Source organism: Callithrix jacchus, chromosome 2 (assembly GCF_049354715.1).
Source record: "Callithrix jacchus isolate 240 chromosome 2, calJac240_pri, whole genome shotgun sequence".
Lineage (NCBI taxonomy): Eukaryota > Metazoa > Chordata > Mammalia > Primates > Cebidae > Callithrix > Callithrix jacchus.
The window spans coordinates 186061379-186073848 of record NC_133503.1 but is presented as its reverse complement, the minus strand read 5'-3'; the positions used below and the strand labels follow the sequence as shown (position 1 = coordinate 186073848).

Here is a 12470-nt window from a genome sequence, read left to right as displayed (position 1 = left end):
CTGAGTCAAAATAGATTTTTTTTTTAAATTAATGCCCCTAACAACAACAAAAGCGTTATGGGACATAAATGCAACCTTTTATTCTTGTTTGTTGTACATGAATGTAGTGTTCTCAAATTGTAGAAGGAAGTAGCTTGCATGGGAGCACAGTTAATGATAGATTGTCAATTTTGCAATGCTAGGAATTTTTCTGTTGCTTGGATCAAGATTCAAAAATATTGCTTAACATATTTTGAGTTTCTCTTCTCTTTTCCTCCCTTTTATCTGAAAGATTTCTTTTGTTGTTGTTTTTGGTTTTTCTTTGCTCTCGTGGTCCCTGTCCTGCTCATGTTCAACACTATTTTCTTTATAATGAGATTCTGCTGAAAATGTATTTGTTTTGCATTAGATCCTAGATCTGAGGAGTTATTTTACTAGGTCCTCAAAATTTCCTTTGTACTCACTCACAAATGCATTGGAGTGTACAAAATCCCTCATCATATCAACTGCAGATCTTAAGTAAGCAACTCCCATTCTCCAATGAGTGCCTGTTAGGTCTTGTGGGATTTTCCCACCTGCAAGTGTAGAATTTGCCCATTTACTTCAGTCTTCTTTCTTCTGCACTTATTCTGACACCAGGCAGGTCTTGCAGCTTTTGAGGTCAGTGAACATATACACTTATTTTTCAGGGGATTGTATTGATTGTTTGTTTGCATAATTACCTTAGTTACTGTTTTGGGGTGGGATAAGGGAAAATCAGGGAGATTAAAAGACTAAAATCTAAGCTAACACCACTTCCACCTATCCAATATCCTCATCAATAGTTGTATTTGGAAACTGGTGTCACTTTCTTCTAAAAACCAATAATTACTTCATATTTTATGTCTTTCTCCTAACTTTTCCTTTCCTGTCCTTTGATTTGATGTTATCTCTGTGTGTATAAAAGATGAAGCCACTCTGATTTTTCCCACTGTTATAGGAAATGTGATTTTTATACCTGAGAGCAAGAAAACTCCTATTCTTAATGTATTTTAAGCACATTTGGCCTATTTATTTAATTCCAGTCTGAAATTAAGTCATATCTCTATATTTTACATGTTTTCCTTCCAAATACCTCATTTATTTGCTCTAATTAATATTATTTTCTTTTTGCACTATTATTTTCTTAATCAGTTTTCTGGTTCACTGAATATGCTTTGGGTGCTAATGATTTAATTGGTTATTTCTGATGTGATTTAAATCATAGCTGCTTTTTATTTTTATTAAATTTATTTTCGTGCTCGCTTCGGCAGCACATATACTAAAATTGGAACGATACAGAGAAGATTAGCATGGCCCCTGCGCAAGGATGACACGCAAATTCGTGAAGCGTTCCATATTTAAAAAAAAAAATTATTTTCTATACTCTCAGCTCATTTGTTATTTCCTGTTGTGGTGTTATCAAAATTAAGATTATTTTACAATGCTTATGTCTGTGTTAACAGATAGTTGTTAAAGGATATGTATTGTTTAAATTAAAATCTTGATTTTTATACAAATATAAATTGAACAAATGTCAAAAGTTTTAGCTAACTTATTAATTAATAAGGGAACAAAAAATATCTTACAACTAGTTCAACAGAGATTTCAAAAAACACCCACTGGCACAAGCACACACACACACACCGTCAATTGTGCTAAAATAAATTACAAACAAATACAAAATTTATAAAATTTTTCAAACATTGGAAAAAATCATTGCCTTAATATTTTGCATTTCTTTTAAAAAATTACAAAAGATTGCCTTACATTTCTTTCTCATTTCTCACTCTTCCTATTCTCTTTTCTTGTCTTAAAATATATATATATGAAAATATGTTTTAATACACTATATGTATTTTCTTGTCTTAAATATATATTCATATTTAAGTATATATATAACTATATTTACATATATTTAAGACAACAATGTATATATAGTGTATTAAAATAAATATCTTGATATATATATATATATATATATATATATATATACACACATGTAAGACAAGAAAAAAATATATATATACTGTATTCCATGCAGATTGGGATAGAAATAAATTCATTCAATAGTGATATTATCCCTCTATATTTTGTATTAATACTCAAAATGTTTAGGTTATTTTAACTGTGTTCTAATTTTGTTTCATTTTAGTAGGTTTCAGAGAGAGACAGAGAGAAGGGAAAACCCGTCTAATTTTTCATCTTTTAAACCAATATTTAACTGGTTCTACAGTCTTATATTGCAAAGACAGCAGCCAATACAAAAGTTTGCTTTCCATTTAACGTTTTTACAAAGCTAATTTTACCACTAGCTTTTTACTAGCCAGTGAAGAAATAGTCGAACTATTGAATATATGACCATGGTTTTTATTGTACCAGAAAATTTGTATTTTGTTAGAAACAATGAAAATTGCATAAAATTGCTATTGGTGTTGAATCAGAATCTTTCAGGACGGCCTGTAAAAAAGAGTCTTTCATTTAAAAATAATAATTTTCTTCTTATTTAAGTGATAGGTCTTTGGGACTTACAGCTTTGAATACTCCTAAAGAGTAGAAGTTTTTGTGTTATTTAGAGTGGAAGAAATAATTCAAATTTTGAGATAAGGCAGTACCTACTTCTTTAGCTGCTGAGTTGGGTGGGCACCTTGAATTTTGAAGAGGTCATAGAGATAAATACAACAGACTATCATTCTCTAGAAGTGTACATAGTTATTTTATTTTCCCCTCCTCACTCCAGCCTACAATTTCAGTTTGGTTCATGACTAGAAATATATTTACAGATTCACAGAGTCCATAGATAAAACAGATTTATTCAACTGCACTGCACATTTAATATCGGCTACACCAAAGTATTTATACTCTATCTGAGAAAAACACTCATAGGAGTTGTTTAGAAAGCTTTGAATCACAGTTTTAGAACATTTGGATTATGTGGATTAAAAAATATATTTTTATGTGTTGAATAAAATAAAATCTCAAAAGCCATTTTTTATACCCTAAATAAATGTTTTCCAAGATTCATAAATAATTTTTTAAACACAGTAAGGTTACTATAACTCCTTTTACTATGAATAAGCACCTGCTAATCTTTGCAGCAAAAAAGGAGGCAACTCAGGGTGATTTGGGATCCTGCAGTAACAAATGAATGCAAAGAAAATGTTACTTCTTTGAAGTCAAAAGGGACAACTGATTTACATACACACATAAGGAATATTTTCAAAATTATATAAAATCTAATTTATTACTCTAGAAGATTTAATATGCCTAGAAATATATGTTTTTACATTGTTCTTTTACACATTAGTTGGATTTAAAGTTCTACATTTACATATCTGATTCTTAAAAGCTTTGTACTTTTATATTACATTTCACTTTGATCAATTATTTCAATTAAACAAATGGATGTATTAGCAATACATCCTTGATATCAGTAAAATAGAATAATATGGATAGACACAGCTATAGGTCAAGAAAACACGCATGCATGCATGCACACACACAAAAGCACACACATTCATTTTCACATTATTTGGTTTGGCTCCAACTCTACCACACAGCAGCGACAAAAATTGAAAATGAATGCCCATGATTGTAATGAACACTTTATAGAAACACGCTCTTCAGAATAGCATATGGTACTTTAATTCAAATTCACTGCAGGATGAGGAAAGAGCTTCACAATTGTGTATTAGGGGAAATAAATAGCTGTCTAGGGTTCTTTAAGTATAGGAAAAGGCATTGGGATAAAAAAAAATAAAGCTATACTGAAACACATGAGTTACACTAAATGTCTTTTTCCTGCTGGGAAAAAAAATGCCTAGGGATGTTTTAGTTTAATCAATTACACACTTAGCTGCACTGGTAATCTTTCTTCCCCTTTTCCTTTTCTTCCCTGTTTCCTTTCTCCTTTTTTCCCCCCTTTTATTTTCTTTACCTTTTCCTTTCCTTTCATCTTCTCTTCTCTCCTCTTCTCCTCCCCTCCATCCTCTTACCTCCCTTCCCCTTTTCTTTGCTTTATTATTTTGCTTTCTTTCTTCCTCACTTTTTAATCAGGCACGAAGAGCTACAGATATAATAGTACCTACTTTCGTGAGGCTTTCATTCTGTCCACCAATGACGAAGATTTGTATTAATTCAATAATTTTAGACATAAAATTTCAATAGCATATATTTAAATATATTTCTGTAATAAAAAGTGTAAGTCAAGTTGTAAGTAGTTATTTTATATTTCTAGTACTATTTTTTTTTTCAATGAAAATGGAGACTGATCTCTTTCCACTAACCTGGCAGAGTTGCTATCAGGTTCACTTTAGAAAACTTTTTTCTACATGAACGCACTAAGGATAATTGCAGGTCCCATATGCAGATGATGAGCTCCAATCAGAAATATCTGAATACAAACTTTCTCAGTCATGGTGCTAAAAGTCATCCAGAAATGCAAGATGGCGATAAAGATTTTCAATCTTGTTAGAAAAATAATATAAGCATAAAAAGATGAGAACTGGTTGGGTATGTGGCTTGCTCTTATAATCCCAGAATTTTGACAGACCAAGGCAGGAAGATCACTTGAAAGCAGGAGTTTGAGGCCAGTCTGGGCAACATAGCAAGAAACTGTTTCTGCAAAAACATTTAAAATACAATAATTTAGCCAGGAGTGTTGGTGCATGCCTGTTGTCCTAGTTACTCAGGAGGCTGAGGTAGGAGAATCACTTGGACCCAGGAATTCAAGACTGTAGTGAGCTATGATTGCACCACTGCATTCCAGGCTGCACAGAACTCCAGGGCAGCAGAACTAGACCCTGTCTAAAAACAAAAATGAATTAATTCATTAAAAAGTTGAGAACTGTGACAAAACCATGTAGAAAAAAAAAAATCTAAGTCTAAGTTCTTATGTGGACACTAGGCTGCCTGCATAAAAGTCTCGTATTTTTCTGGTCAAATGCAGATGCCTAGGCCCACACCTGGATTTATGTAATCAATATTTCTAATAAGTTTCTTAATTGTGTTAAGTACTGAGAATCATTTAGGTAAATTCTAGGAAGTTGTTAACTGCGTTACAATTTCTCATGTGTGGCAAACAGATCTATTAATAAACTTCAAAGGCTTATCAAGAAGTCTCTCAAGTTGAAAGTCCTCAACATGCATTCTATATGCCAGTTGGCTCTGCAGGACATTCCTTCACATGCAGTAATTGTCAAGGCAGACACTAAGCTTGAAGCTCTGGAGTTCTCTATGAAATGACAGAATTGAGAAATTTAACAATTCCTTTTTTATCTTGGGAATTACAAAATCTTTCTGGTGTATTACATTTTATAGATTTCTTCCATATCTGTTAAGATAGGCAGATGGATAGATTACTGTCACTTAAATGAGATTTTTGAGAGAAGGTGCATATATATTTTGATAACTGAACTGGATGCATATTGTAATTAGTACTCTCAGTAACAATAATACTTCTACTTACAATCACTGGGAAAATGTGGCTCATTATTTTAATCATTAGACATTCCAAAAGTGTTTTTGCCTTTGTCCCTTTTCACATTGCTATAAAGATACTACCTCAGAGTTGGTAATTTATTAAACAAAAGAGGTTTAATTGACACAGCTCTCCTTGGCTAGGGAAGCCTCAGGAAACTTACAATCATGGTAGAAGATGAGGGGGAAGCAAGGCATGTCTTACATGGAGGCAGGAGAGACAGTACAAGAAGGAAACTGTCAAACATTTCTAAAACCATCAGCTCTTGTGAGAACTCACTCATTATTATGACAACAGCATGAGGGAAACTGTCCCCATGATCCAATATCCTCCCACCAACCCTCTTCCTCAACATGTGGGGATTACAATTTCAGATGTGATTTGAATGCAGACACAGAGCAAGACCCTATCAGTGATGCACCCGTCCATATCCTAACTTTGGAAATATATGTAGCCATTTGTTTTGCTCCTCTATTAATAAAATCTCAACTCTTTATAAGTAGACCGGAAAACACTTATCAGGTAGGTTATTATAAGATTTACATTGTAACATACAAACAATACCTAGAAAACTGAAGGTAAAACACTTCTGGTCTTGCCAATGTTGTGCCTAGAACACATTGTTTAGTGATATTAGCCTTTGCAGTCATCCTTAGTTAACCAATTGATCTCAAAAGTCTGTGGATCACTAGGTCAAGAGATGGAGACCATCTTGGTCAACATGGTGAAGCCCCGTCTCTACCAAAAATACAAAAAATTAGCTGGGCATAGTGGTGCCTGCCTGTAATCCCAGCTACTCAGGAGGCTGAGGCAGAGAATTGCCTGAACCCAGGAGGCGGAGGTTGCGGTGAGCCAAGATCCCGCCATTGCACTCCAGCCTGGGTAAGGAGCGAAACTCCGTCTCAAAAAACAAAAAAAAAAAACAGTAGTTATGGCTTTGCTAATCAATAGGTAGAACTGAAATATCAGTCAATGCCTAATCTGATAATTCTTCAGTTGATTTGTTCTTTGTAAGATATTTGCATATAATATATATTTCATGTCTTTATCTGTTGGAAGCACATAATATTGTTTTTCAAATCAGTTGCCTGTAGTTAATTTTCCTATTGCCTGAACTTCAGGAAATGATTTATCTGGGTTTACTTGCGATTGACCATGGCATTTCCAGAAATAATAGAAAAAAATATGTCAAAAATGTCTACATTGCTATAAATTGTGGCTCTTCTATTGGCTGAGAAAGAGCTAGAAAAATGCTAAGAAACAAAATTCAATGCATTAGATATTCATCATAATTTCTAGAAATGGATTTTATCTCTACCACAGGACTTTATTCTTGATACTTAAAGGCATATAAATAATTTCCCAAGAAGTAGAAACTTGGGTATGTGCTGAAGCAGGCCTCTTCAAACAGAGTCATAGTCATATGAAATACATGGGAATTAAGAGATCTGGGACTTACTTTTGATATCTTATATATGTGATTTCAATGATAAAAAAACAATTTGTCTTTTACCCAATGCAATACTACATCTGATTGTTGCAAAATTGTCTAATGTTGCCACGAAAGAGACAGAAAACACTAAGGGTTGAAAGAGCACTTTGGAGAAAATATCTGTTTCAAGTGCGAAATAACATCTGCTAAAGATATTAATTGAAAGATTAGAGGGCCGGGCACGGTGGCTCAGGCCTGTAATCCCAGCACTTTGGGAGGCCGAGGTGGGTGGATCACGAGGTCAAGACATCGAGACCATCCTGGTCAACATGGTGAAACCCCGTCTCTACTAGAAATACAAAAAATTAGCTGGGCATGGTGGTGCGTGCCTGTAACCCCAGCTACTCAGGAGGCTGAGGCAGGAGAATTGCCTGAACCCAGGAGGCAGAGGTTGCGGTGAGCCGAGATCGCACCATTGCACTCCAGCCTGGGTAACAAGAGCAAAACTCCGTCTCAAAAAAAAGAAAGATTAGAGAGGAGGAGGCTGGATGGTGGGGATATTAAATTAGGATTCAATAGAATGCTTGCTCATACCATTTGAATGCAACTTTAGACTACTTTGTAAATAAATATGTAAAGTAAATGTAACATCAATGTCTTCAGATTATTTTTCACATTGTAGTATTATTGCATTAATAACAACTCTACAAATACGCCAACGAGGTGTTTTCTTCTTAAAATATGCCACTTGACTTCCATTGCAAATTCTGGAAGTGTTGCTAAGACTAGACACCAATACTTTTGAAGATCTCTGATGCAATTGTGACAAACATTACTTGATAAGAGAAAAAGTCTTTGGCCACTACTTGGTTAGGAAAGAACATGAATATCTACTGTGAACTATTTGAAAAAATAATTATTTTCTTTGAAAGAATATTTTAGTTGCCAAAGATAAAATATTATACACAGAATCTGATGTCTTCTGCTATTTGTTTACCTTATTTAGATGTAGTAATTTTTTATAAAAAAAAAACTTAAAAATAAAAAGCATATTCAAAATAAGAAAATGTTCTACAAAAAATCATACATATCTATTTTTTATATTTTGGTATGTCTACCAAACAGATAACATACATTATCTCTACGTTTTAACAGATTTTTTTTTTTCTATTTTTTTTTTTTTATTGGATTATAGGTTTTGGGGTACATGAGCAGAGCATGCAAGACAGTTGCGTAGGTACACACATGGCAGTGTGCTTTGCTTTTCTTCTCCCCTCCACCCACATTTGGCATTTCTCCCCAGGCTATCCCTCCCCACCTCCCCCTCCCACTGGCCCTCCCCTTTTCCCCCCAATAGACCCCAGTGTTTAGTATTCCCCTTTCTGTGTCCATGTGTTCTCATTTTTCATCACCCACCTATGAGTGAGAATATGCGGTGTTTCATTTTCTGTTCTTGTGTCAGTTTGCTGAGGATGATGTTCTCCAGATTCATCCATGTCCCTACAAACGACACAAACTCATCATTTCTGATTGCTGCATAATATTCCATGGTGTATATGTGCCACATTTTTCCAATCCAGTCTATTATCAATGGGCATTTGGGTTGATTCCAGGTCTTTGCTATTGTAAACAGTGCTGCAATGAACATTCATGTACATGTGTCCTTATAGTAGAACGATTTATAGTCTTTTGGATATATACCCAGTAATGGGATTGCTGGGTCAAATGGAATTTCTATTTCTAAGGCCTTGAGGAATCGCCACACTGTCTTCCACAATGGTTGAACTAATTTACACTCCCACCAACAGTGTAAAAGTGTTCCTTTTTCTCCACATCCTCTCCAGCATCTGTTGTCTCCAGATTTTTTAATGATCACCATTCTAACTGACATGAGATGGTATCTCAATGTGGTTTTGATTTGCATCTCTCTGATGACCAGTGACGATGAGCATTTTTTCATATGATTGTTGGCCTCATATATGTCTTCTTTCGTAAAGTATCTGTTCATATCCTTTGCCCACTTTTGAATGGGCTTGTTTGTTTTTTTCCTGTAAATCTGTTTGAGTTCTTTGTAAATTCTGGATATCAGCCCTTTGTCAGATGGGTAGACTGCGAAAATTTTTTCCCATTCTGTTGGTTGCCGATCCACTCTAGTGACTGTTTCTTTTGCTGTGCAGAAGCTGTGGAGTTTCATTAGGTCCCATTTGTCTATTTTGGCTTTTGTTGCCAATGCTTTTGGTGTTTTGTTCATGAAGTCCTTGCCTACTCCTATGTCCTGGATAGTTTTGCCTAGATTTTCTTCTAGGGTTTTTATGGTGCCAGGTCTTATGTTTAAGTCTTTAATCCATCTGGAGTTAATTTTAGTGTAAGGTGTCAGGAAGGGGTCCAGTTTCTGCTTTCTGCACATGGCTAGCCAGTTTTCCCAACACTATTTGTTAAACATGGAACCCTTTCCCCATTGCTTGTTTTTGTCAGGTTTATCAAAGATTGTATAGCTGTATGTATGTTGCGTTGCCTCCGGTGCCTCTGTTTTGTTCCATTGGTCTATATCTCTGTTTTGGTACCAGTACCATGCTGTTTTGATTACTGTAGCCTTTTAGTATAGTTTGAAATCCGGTAGTGTGATGCCCCCTGCTGTGTTCTTTTTGCTTAGAATTGACTTGGCTATGCGGGCTCTCTTTTGGTTCCATATAAAGTTCATGGTGGTTTTTTCCAGTTCTGTGAAGAAAGTCAATGGTAGCTTGATGGGGATAGCATTGATTCTGTAAATTACTTTGGGCAGTATAGCCATTTTCACGATATTAATTCTTCCTAAACATGAACATGGAATGTTTCTCCATCTGTTTGTGTCCTCTCTGATTTCGTTGAGCAGTGGTTTGTAGTTCTCCTTGAAGAGGTCTCTTACGTTCCTTGTGAGTTGTATTCCAAGGTATTTTATTCTTTTTGTAGCAATTGCGAATGGCAGTTCGCTTTTGATTTGGTTTTCTTTAAGTCTGTTATTGGTGTAGACGAATGCTTGTGATTTTTGCACATTGATTTTATATCCTGAGACTTTGCTGAAGTTGCTTATCAGTTTCAGGAGTTTTTGGGCTGAGGCAATGGGGTCTTCTAGGTATACTATCATGTCGTCTGCAAATAGAGACAATTTGGCTTCCACCTTTCCTATTTGAAAACCCTTTATTTCTTTTTCTTGCCTGATTGCTCTGGCTAGAACTTCCAGTACTATATTGAATAGGAGTGGTGAAAGAGGGCATCCTTGTCTAGTGCCAGATTTCAAAGGGAATGCTTCCAGTTTTTGCCCATTCAGTATGATATTGGCTGTTGGTTTGTCATAAATAGCTTTTATTACTTTGAGATACGTTCCATCGATACCAAGTTTATTGAGGGTTTTTAGCATAAAGGGCTGTTGAATTTTGTCAAATGCCTTCTCTGCATCAATTGAGATAATCATGTGGTTTTTGTTTTTGGTTCTGTTTATGTGGTGAATTACGTTGACACTCCACTGTCAATACTAGACTGATCAACCAGACAAAAAATCAACAAGGATATCCAGGGCTTGAACTCAGACCTGGAGCAAGCAAATCTGATAGACATTTACAGAACTCTCCACCCCAAATCCACAGAATATACATTCTTCTCAGCACCACATCACACCTACTCTAAAATTGACCACATAATTGGAAGTAAAGCACTGCTCAACAAATGCAAAACAACTGAAATCATAACAAACAGCCTCTCAGACCATAGTGCAATCAAGTTAGAACTCAGAATTCAGAAACAGACCCAGAACCGCACAGCTTCATGGAAACTGAACAACTGGCTCTTGAATGTTGACTGGGTAAACAATGAAATGAAGTCAGAAATAAAGAAGTTCTTTGAAACCAATGAGAACGAAGACACAACGTGCCAGAACCTCTGGGACACATTTAAAGCAGTCTTTAGAGGAAAGTATATAGCAATAAGTGCCCATATGAGGAGAATGGAGAGATCCAAAATTGACACCCTATCGTCAAAATTGAAAGAGCTAGAGGAGCAAGATCAAAAAAACTCAAAACCCAGCAGAAGACAAGAAATAACTAAGATCAGAGCTGAGCTGAAGGAGATTGAGACACGAAAAACCCTTCAAAAATCAATAAATCCAAGAGCTGGTTTTTTGAAAAGATCAACAAAATAGACAGACCACTAGCCAGATTGATTAAAAATAAAAGAGAGAACAACCAAATAGATGCAATAAAAAATGATAAAGGGGAAATCACCACAGATTCCACAGAAATTCAAACCATCATCAGAGAATATTACAAACAACTCTATGCACATAAACTAGTAAACCTGGAAGAAATGGATAAATTCCTGGACTCCTGTGTCCTCCCAAGCCTAAACCAGGAGGAAGCTGAAACTATGAATAGACCAATAACAAGGTCTGAAGTTGAGGCAGCAATTAAGAGCCTATAACAGATTTTTTTAAGGTCATATCAAGGATGTGTACATAGCTTTCAGAATGTGAATTTTCATCACTGCATAAAGTTCTTTTTTATATTATCGAAATTTATTTAAATAACTTATCTTGACTCTACACATCTGTTTCCAAGGATTTTCTCCTATTACACCTAATAATATCATAAATACAATTATAAGAGGTTTGGGCCCTCTCTTGCTGATAGTCACCTACCTCAATGTGCACACACCCTACCACCGACCTACAGAAATTGTTTGGTTATTCACAGTCTCTTACCAAATGAGACCTGTGTCCAGGGTACTAGCTTCTCCTGTCACTTGAGCTTATGCTAAAAATGTGAAATTTGGTGTAGAAGCCTGAGCCTTAATGCTTCAAGGTATATGACTTTAAGCCTATTCTGTAGCTGTTACAATGCAGCCAAAGAGAAGAACAGTGATTATTAAACAGAGTTGGGAAGATCCTAAAGTAACAAAAGATGGAGTGATTGCTGCACACTCAGTTGACTTAGAAGGTAAATATAAAAATATTGGAGCTAAACCTGTTCAAGATGTTTCCACTAACAGAAATGAAGAGATTGGGGATTGCATCACCACTACTACTGTACTGGCATGCCCTATTGCCAAGGAAGGCTTTGAGAAAATTAGCAAAAGTACTAAACTAGTGAAAGTCAGGAGACATGTGATGTTAGCTGTTGACTCTGTAATTGCTGAACTTGGGAAGTAGTCTAAACCAGTGTCAGCTCTTGAAGAAACTGCTCAGTTCACTATGATTTCCTCAAACAGAAAGACATGGGCCACATATTTCTTTTTCTTTTTTTTTCTTTTCTTTTCTTTTCTTTTTTTTTAGATGGAGTTTCGCTCTTGTTACCCAGGCTGGAGTGCAATGGCGCGATTTCGGCTCACCGCAACCTCCGCCTTCTGAGTTCAGGCAATTCTCCTGCCTCAGCCTCCTGAGTAGCTGGGATTACAGGCATGCACCACCATGCCCAGCTAATTTTTTGTATTTTTAGTAGAGACGGGGTTTCACCATGTTGACCAGGATGGTCTCGATCTCTTGACCTCGTGATCCACCCGCCTCGGCCTCCCAAAGTGCTGGGATTACAGGCG

The 12470-nt window shown here is 35.7% G+C and overlaps 1 non-coding gene across 1 annotated transcript; it reads left to right on the top strand.

Annotated features, from left to right (window-relative positions):
* The first annotated feature begins 1255 nt into the window (after positions 1-1255).
* Positions 1256-1362, top strand: LOC118151815 (U6 spliceosomal RNA). The gene has a single exon (XR_004740222.3). It is a non-coding gene; the product is annotated as a U6 spliceosomal RNA (small nuclear RNA).
* The last annotated feature ends 11108 nt before the right edge of the window (positions 1363-12470 follow it).